This window comes from Cavia porcellus, unplaced genomic scaffold (assembly GCF_034190915.1).
Source record: "Cavia porcellus strain 051 isolate PalLab524CR breed Dunkin Hartley unplaced genomic scaffold, mCavPor4.1 scaffold_4, whole genome shotgun sequence".
NCBI classification, from domain to species: Eukaryota; Metazoa; Chordata; class Mammalia; order Rodentia; family Caviidae; genus Cavia; species Cavia porcellus.
In genome coordinates, this window is record NW_026947487.1 from 119,019,680 (window position 1) to 119,028,200 (window position 8,521).

The following is an 8,521-nucleotide window of genomic DNA, read 5'->3' on the forward strand; positions in this document are numbered from 1 at the left end:
TACAGTGGGAAGGGAAAGGCAGGAGAACCCTCTCCGAGGGCCCCTGGGTGGACCACAGCCCGATGGTGGACTTCGGCTCCCAGAACCGGGGAGAATGCATTCTGCTGCTGGTGCACCCACCGGCCTTGACGCTGAGTGTGCAGTGTCGCCTGCACTGACACAGAAGCTCAGGGCTGGACCCTCACCCGGATGTGTGAAGGGAGTGGGCGTGAAACAGCCTCGCTGTGTGTGCAGGCAAACTGGCCCCGGTGAAGCAGACAGCACGGCGAAAGTCTGAACGTCTGTCAGCGAAGCAGTGCCCTGCCTGTCAGCACCAGGTCTCCCTCTGCAGCACTGACCCCCGCACAGCCAGGTTGACTGCCCCCAAGCCCGAGGCAAGGCAGAAAGGACTTCTTCTGTGCTGGCCGTTCACTGTTGTCGAATGAGAAGAGAGAGAGTGGCAGGTGCCCAGGCTTCCTCCCGGGGAGAGACAGCCCCAGGGAACTTTAACGGGGTGTCTGGCACAGGGAAAACATTTCTAAGTTCCAGTTCTGGAATCCACGGAAGGAAATCCGTACCCACAAATGCTGCTCTGGCGTTGGGGCCACCTGGCTTCTCCCCGACGGGGACATCAGTTCTCTGTGACCTCTGTTCTCCAGTGATCCTGCTGACTTCTAACCTGCGAAAGCTTCAGCCACCACCTCCAAGAACCACCTGTGACAGCGCCATAGCTTCTGAGAGCTGAGGACCCTAGGCCACACCTACATTCAGCCTGTGATTCATTTGTGTCACCTGCTGAGTCCCCTCTGGGCTCTCAGGGGGCTGATCTGTGGCCCTGGGGCCCAGGACTAGCCACCAGGCAGGGAGGAGCGAGCAGCGGTCTCCCGAGCTCCAAGCTCCAAGATTCACCATCCTCTCTCGTAGGACAGAGCACAGGGCCACCCTCATCCAGAGAGGACGGTTCGCCGGAAGCCTCTGCCCTCTGACAGCCGGAAACCACGCTCTGTGGAAGGGAGCCGGGATGTGGACTCCACGGCAGCTCCAGGACACCCTGGAACACAAGTTCCTCGCCCTTTCCAGTGCCTGGTGGAGGGCCGGGGTGCAGCCCAGCGGGTGAAGCCCTGCTGCAGCCCACACACCAGGAAAAAAAGATCCTTTTCTAGCCCTAATGTATTCCTGATAATTTGCTTCTTTGTCTAGAGATGGAATCTTTCTAATTTCCTTATTAATTCCTTTCATCGTGAATTCTGACATTTATTTCCATGTTTTTCCAAGAAATAATTTGGGCTCCCCAATCACATAGGGAATCGCTGTGGGCTGGCCCTTCCTCCCCGCGGAGGGGGCAGAATCAGGAGTCTGTCTTGGCAAAGAACTGCGTCCTATGCTGCCATCACAGCCTTAGAAGTCTCGCGATAATCTCTGCAGTTGAAGAAGGCGTGGGGGTGCTCCCCTGTGACCCCAGCAGCACTCAGGAGGCTGAGGCAGGAACCGCTTTAAGGCCAGCCTGGTACACACGGAGTTCAAGGCCAGCCCGGATTCCATCTGAGACCCTATCTCAAAAGTAAGCAAAACTGAGCATTTCATCTGATCCTCCTGGCAATGCCAACACGGGCTTATGGCCCCCTGTGACAGAAGAGCCGGTTGGGGGAGAAGGTGTACGTGATGCGGTCCCCAGGCCGGCTGCAGGACCTCCACATGACATGTGCTCCGTCCTGTCTCCCTCCCTTCTGTGGGGAGGACTCCATTCCCAGCAGCTGTGCCTTCTGCAGCCCCCAGCTGGACCACTCACGGAGGGACCACTGAGCCACCACCCTGCCGTCTCTCAGTTGGGGCTTCTGACGACCACGGGTCCCTGCACAGGGCCCCCGAACTCACTCGTGACCGCTTCGTGTACTCAGATTTTACCCAGCCCACCGGGAAACACACGGAGATTCCAAGCCTTGGCAATGAGACTCAGCGATGTCCTCATCGGAGCAGATCACCAGGAGCCCAGAGACGTCCTGAGCACCGCGTCACTTCCTGGCCCTCCACACGCAGACTCGCTCCTGCCGTGACCACGGTCTCTTGTGAAATCGTGACCCGAATTCGGTTCACACGGCAGAATCTGTTAGCACGGACAGCAAGGCCCCTCTGAAGCTTCCTGAGGGAGGCTCTGAGGCCAGCTGCCCCCGCTCGTGTGTGCGCCTGTCCCTCTGAGTGTGGGGACAGCCAACCCACTCGAGCCGGGACAGCTGCACCTGCCCTCAGGCTCTCCCTCCCCTGCGCCCCTCAGCCACTAGTGCAGAGTCAGGCACGGCAGGGCACAGACACGGGCTCACCAGAAATGACCGGGGAGCACCAGGCAGATGTGCACAAGCCATGCTCGCGTCCTGGAGAGGCTGGCAGCAGCGAGTAAACCCCTGAGCCCATGGGCTCGGCTGATGTCCTTTACCCCACAGCTAGAAGGGGCTCAGACAAACAGCCCAGAGCCCTCGGCTACTGGGCCCAGGTCCTCAGCTCCCCCCAGGCTCAGCCTGCTGGGCTCGTCCTCGGCCAGTGCCTGTTTTCTGGTTCTGCCTTTCTAGGGACCCTCCCACCCCCAGAATCCACCCAGAATCCCAGCCTGCAGGGAAGGCTCAGCATGTGGACCTCAGAGGTGGGGGAGAAGTGGCTGGTCTCAAGGTGGTGCTGTCGCCTAGTCCCGCTTATCCTGCTCAAGGACCTGCAGTCCACCAAGAGGCAGAGCCCAAGTCCCTACACAAGCCCGGAAGCTGGGACACTGCTATGTGCCGACCACCAGTGTCTGCGCCGTCTCCCCCTAGGTGAGTCTGCACGAGAAGCCAAGGCACTGGCGAGCCCGTGTCAGGTGTCGCAGCTGCGTGAAGCAGACATTCAGCAGCCACCTGGAGGACACCTGAGCCACATGACCCGGGGTGGGCATCCCCGGCCAGAGCCTGCAGCACCTCAGGTCACACGGCTGCCCAGGCACAGCCCCAGTCACTGACAGTGGCCTCTGGGCTCTCTTTCCAGTGGCCAGCCAAGTACGTCCCTCTGCCGAAGAACTGGGCCTCTCATCATCTCCTGCAAAGCCCAGGGTCATGTCCAGCCACTCAGGGCGGGGGACGTCACTTCTGGCACTTATCAGTCACCAGACGCTGCCATTCGGAGGCCGGGTTCAAAACCTGGCACCACTCCTGGCAGCCACCACCTGCCTGTCTGCCCAGCACAAGGCTTTCCCTGCAGACAGTAATAGCTGGGGGCTCCTGGCCCTGAGTGACCACACGTGACAGGAAGGTCAGTCACCGTCAGGCAGGGCACACACAGCAGCCCAGAGCACCTTTCGTTTTCTCCCGTTTGCAAGGAATCTCATGTGGTCAGGGTCCCCGAGGGCTGGATTCTGGCAGCCACTGAGAAACAGGAGGTTTTTCCCGCTCCACTCACAGGCCCGGAGGACACCTGTCACCACACCTTGTGAGATGTGCCCCTTTATGGTGTAGTGGCACATGCCCATGATCTTGCACTCAGGAGGCTGAGGCAGGAGGAGACTGCCATGACTTTCAAGGCCAGCCTTGGCCACATACTGAGTTTAAGATCTGGGCTACAGAGTGAGACCCTGTCTCAAACCAAAGAAAGGAGGGAGGGAGAAAGAAAAGGGTGTGTGTCCCTCGGCTGGTCCTTCACAGGGCTGAGTGTTGCCCCCGAGGCCGCCCTGCTCAGGCAGACACACCTCACCCTCGCTGGCTTGTCCGGAGACGAACTCCAGCTGCACCCGTGCAGTCTCCTTCCGGGCGGGCGTGTGGAGTCTGTCATCAGGCACTGTCAGGAGCACTGCCCCAGCCCCATCCCCAGAGCCGCCTGTTGTTCAGAGCTGACAGACGCAAGCTGTGTGAGGTACACCACTTCCACGCGTTCTCCTCAAGTACAGGGGTAGCTGTGTCTTCTCCTTCTTCCTCCGTGCTGGCTGGAGGGTGGACATGATGGCCAGAGTTGCGCAAGCCTCTTAGACCGTGAGGTACTCTGTCTCATGACAGGGCCACAGAATGGAAGCCTGTTCCCCAAGCAGCAGTCACACCAGCCCGGAGTTCCTAGCTGGGAAGCTTGATTGCTTTCCTTCTTTCTTTCTTGTTTCTTTTTTTTTAGTACGTGGGAGAGAAACGGCCTCCTGTCTGTCTGTCACTCTGTCTCTCTCTCTTGGCCCTCTCCTCCCCCCTGTCTCCTTTCTTGCACACAGCCACACTGAATCCTGGCCCTTAGCTTGCTGTTCCCCCACGTCACTGGTGAAGCAGGCTTCGCAGAAGAATGTGTGTGTGGGGAGCAGCACAGTGGGGTACAGGGCACCCCTCCCCGCCGTTCCTGCCCACACGGGGGAGCAGTCAGGACTGGGGTGCATGGCAGCAGCAGGCACCAGATCCGGGGGCAGCTCCGAGGAAAGCTAGTGGCTGGGGACAGCCAGCTGCCATCCCCGTGCCAGGCCGCTGCCAGCGCCCCTGCCAAGGCCCCAGGTTCAAAGAGCAGACTGGGGCTCTGCAGCCCCTAAGGAGCCTTCCCTGTAACCCCCTGAGGCAGCCAGGGAGCCGTTTACAATGGCGATGCCTGGCGGAAGCCCCAGTCACATTGGCGGAGCCGGTGCCCAGGCCGGGTACAGCCCACCACGGCCACGCTCCACACACTGGGACCCTGGGCTGCATCTGCCGGCCGTGGCATGGGGGGAGACGGGGGAGAGATGGGGGAATCACAGCCCACCCCAACCAGGCGGCTCTGCTCATCATGTCAGGACCTGAGCGTGAGGACAGCTGGGAGTACCTGGTCAGAGGACACGGGCGGCCACCAGGCTGGGCAGGAGCCCGTGTCAGCCAGGCCCCTCCACTGAGGGGGAGACAGAGGGCTGCACATTAAGCAGACGGTGACCACGCCCAGCCAGACAGTGGGGAGACGTCAGTGGCCTCCTCCGACGTCCTCACTGGGCCTGAGCCTGAGCCTGATGAGCCAGGGGGAGAGGGGTATGTGAAGGGTCCTCCGCCCCCCACAGCCGGTGTGTGACATCAGGGTGACGGCCACCCGTGTCTCTGGCGAATACAGAGATGGGGAGAAAAAGAATTCTAAACCCACATGGCCCACGCCCTAACCCCAGCTTTTGGGAGGCTGAGGCAGGAGGATACAGACACCATAGCAATACCCTTCCTCAATGATGGTAACAGTAATAGTTCCATAGATTGAAGATCCAACCGTTTGTGGCTCCTGATTCGAGCAAACTACTGAGGAGACCTTCGAGAGAGCACTCAGGAAACCCAGCCAGGGCCTGGGACTCCACAAGGGGAAGGCAGCGCTGGGAAGCCCGGCCAGGCGTGGTGGTGCACACCTGGGCCACGTAGTAAGCTCAAGGCCAGCCCGAAGCACTTTGCAAGACCGTATCTCAAAAAAACAAACAAACAAAAAAAAAAAGAAAGCCTATCTGGCAGGTGGGCTGCTGTGAGGTTTTCTAAGAAGCCCTCCAGGCGTACTTAAACGTAGTGACTTCGAGACCCAGGATCAGACAACCCGCATGCCTCCACCTGAAATGACACGTTTCCATCCACAGGGAAACGGGGTCCAGTTGCAGAGCAGACGTGTCCGGGTCTTGAAAGCAGCTGCTGGTGCCCACGATGGCAGGAACACGATGAATCGAGCCTGACCCCGAGCGAGCGGCAGACATTGCGTGTCCTTCCCTGAGGTCCTCTAGCACTGAGAGCCTCAGAGGCAGCGCACAGAGCACAGACGAGCTCCCGCTGGGAGGTGGAAGGGTCCTGGGGTTGAGGTGCTGGGGCGCACCTGGGGCCTCCACCTGCACGCGCAGCTCAGTCAGTTCGTGGTTCATGCGCGGGCAGCACGGTGGCTGGCAGGCGTGAGGCGCTGGCCTGACCCGGTCGTGCGCGCTGCCCTCCTGGAGGCGGGCTCGGGGGCGTGCGCTGTGCATGGCACCACCCATGTTTGAAAGCCACCGCAGTCCTTTGCTGTGACTGTTTTGTTTTCTTTTTCTTAGTTTACTCGTTTGGGTCCACAGTGGTCGCGGTCCCTCGTGGAGAGTCGCGGCATGCACGGAAGGAGGACATCTCAAGTGGCGCTGCTGTGCCCTCCTGTCCCGGCTCCCGCTCTGCTCTTCTCCCCCGGCCGCTTCAGAGCACCGCCTGCCTGCTACCCTGTCTCGCCTGTCCGACGTCCTCCTGATTCACACTTTGGGTCTCTCGTGTAAGGGGAGCTTGCGTGTCGATTTCTTTCACATAACGTCACGGCATCAAGGTGCATGTATTTTCTTACACAACTCAGGTTTCTCCTTCTTTATGGCAGAGTATGCATGCTCTGTGTGTACAAATGCCCCACTTTCTTTATCCAGGCATCTGTCCGCAGCCCAGATGCAGGTGCAACCAGCCTGCTCCCGAGGGGCCGTCGGGCAGCCCCGAGGCTGCCAGGCTGTCTGTGCTGCCCTGTACAGCAGGCACACTGGGGGGCGGGGGAGCCTGGAAGGAAGTGCGCCCGCACTGTGCTGTCTCAGCTCGCGTTCCGACCGTGGGAGAAAGGGTAACGTCATTTTCTTATTCTAAACGTTCTCTAAAACGGTTGCTGACATAGCTTAGAAGTACAATATCCCAAGTCAGTAATAGGACATGCAGCAGGGCTTGGCGGCGCATGTCTGCAGTCCCAGCACTTTGGGAGGCTGAGGCAGGAGGATCTTGAGTTCAAGCCCAGCTTGGGCAACGCAGTGAGACTCTAAAATGAGAAGGAAAAAAAGCTGGGTTCCGTGCACCAAGACCAACAAGACAACAACAAAGCCCACGCAGCTCGGCGGTGCGCAGGAGGCGGAGGAGGAGGAGGAGGACGAGGAGGAGGACGAGGAGCGAGGCCGGCGTGGCATGGACTCTTTCCTGGGAGAGCCTCGGCCAGCACAGGGGGCCAGCTTTGGCGGCTGGACTCCGCGGGGCCCGGCCCTGTCCCAGCAGTCAGCAGGACATCAGTGCTGGGTGGGCACCGCAGCCCCCTACAGAGGCTGCTTCCTGGCCGCTGCCCGCTGCGAGGCTGCGTCTGGGTAAGTGCCAGGCAGCTGCAGCGGCCACAGCTGTGGTCACCCCAGCCCCAATCTGGGCCGCGAGTTGCTCAACCCGCCACGCTCTTCCTGTTCTGCTTTTCCCAGGCAGCCGCCCCCCGACATGTGGCCCGGGCTCTGCGGGCTCACCGCACGGAAGCGTGGCCCTGCACCGGACCCGGCCTTCCCACACCTCTGATTGCTTTTCCCTTCCCATGTGGCTAAACAGAGAGGCAAGAAACGCCTCCCTTGCCTCTCCATTTTGAGGAAGGAGCCTGCCCATCTGTCCGCGCAGAGGCCGTGCGGGTCCGAGGCCGCTCCGGTGTCCAGCTTCCCTCCTCCTCCAGCTCGCTGGGCGGCCGAGCCTCGGCACACCCTGAGCCTGAGCAGGGTGCACGCCTCAGTCCCAGAGACTCCAGCAGCCGAGGCAGGAGGATCACGTGTGCCCCGGAGTTTGGGGCCAGCCTGGGCGACACAGTAAGACCCTCACCTCGGAAGGAAAAGAAACACACCGTCCCTGCAGCACGGGGAGACTTCGGTCCACCGGCCCTGCACCCCCCTCCCCCAGACTCTGGAGTGGAGGCCGCTTGACCTGAGTGGGAGGTGAGACCCTGCCAGGCAGGGTGCCAGGCACCCCTCATGGTGCCGTCCTCTCCAGCACCTGCTAGGCCACACAGAGGTGACTCACTGTGGTACCCTCTTATAGTTCCGTGTGCCCGAAATAGTTCAGCGAAAACCCACGAGAAATCAGCCTCCTTCCCTCCCTGGTGCATGTGGGGAGATGCGGGGAAGAGCGCTAGCCACGTGGCTGCTGGTGACGGGGACTCCACTCTGCACCCCGGTGTGACCTGTGCGTGCCGACCCCTCAGGCAGCCGCAGAGCTGAGCCCCCCAGACTCTGCCAGCCTCCAGGGGACGGGCCTGTCCAGGCCACCCGCAAGCGGCCATCCTCTTCCTGCTCCTCACAGCCCTGGGGACGCAAGCTCTGTGAAGAAGGCGGCCCTACGTGGGCACCAGCAGGGCTGTCCAAGCCCGAGGGAGGAAACCAGGCCTCCCAGCCGCTGCCACTACCTTTCCCGCCCTGAAGTCCGCACGGCTCTGTACCACGGAACTGCATGCAACGCACACACCACCCGCACACCAGCCCCTCCGCTCCCAGCCGAGAGCACAGCTCTCCAGGCCCCGCTCGCACTGCTGTGGCAGGAGGCTGGAGGGTCGGGGCGCAGTCTGGGGTGCAGGACGCGATGGGAGCCCCAACCTCTGCATGTTCTAGGGGCGCGGACAGCGTGGCATCTTGGAGTCTGGAAGGACCGAAGCAGCGCCAGCAAGGCCACCAGTCTTCCTTCCAAATGACTTTCAGTCTGATATTCTTGGGACCTCAGAGGTCTGTGAAAGGGACCCACCAAGCCCCCCAGCTTATCGCCTGCCAAATTCCGTGTTCTCTCTCAGATTTCTAGGGGGCAGATTCTCACCGTCTACAGCGCTCTGCAAAGCAAAGTGACTCCAG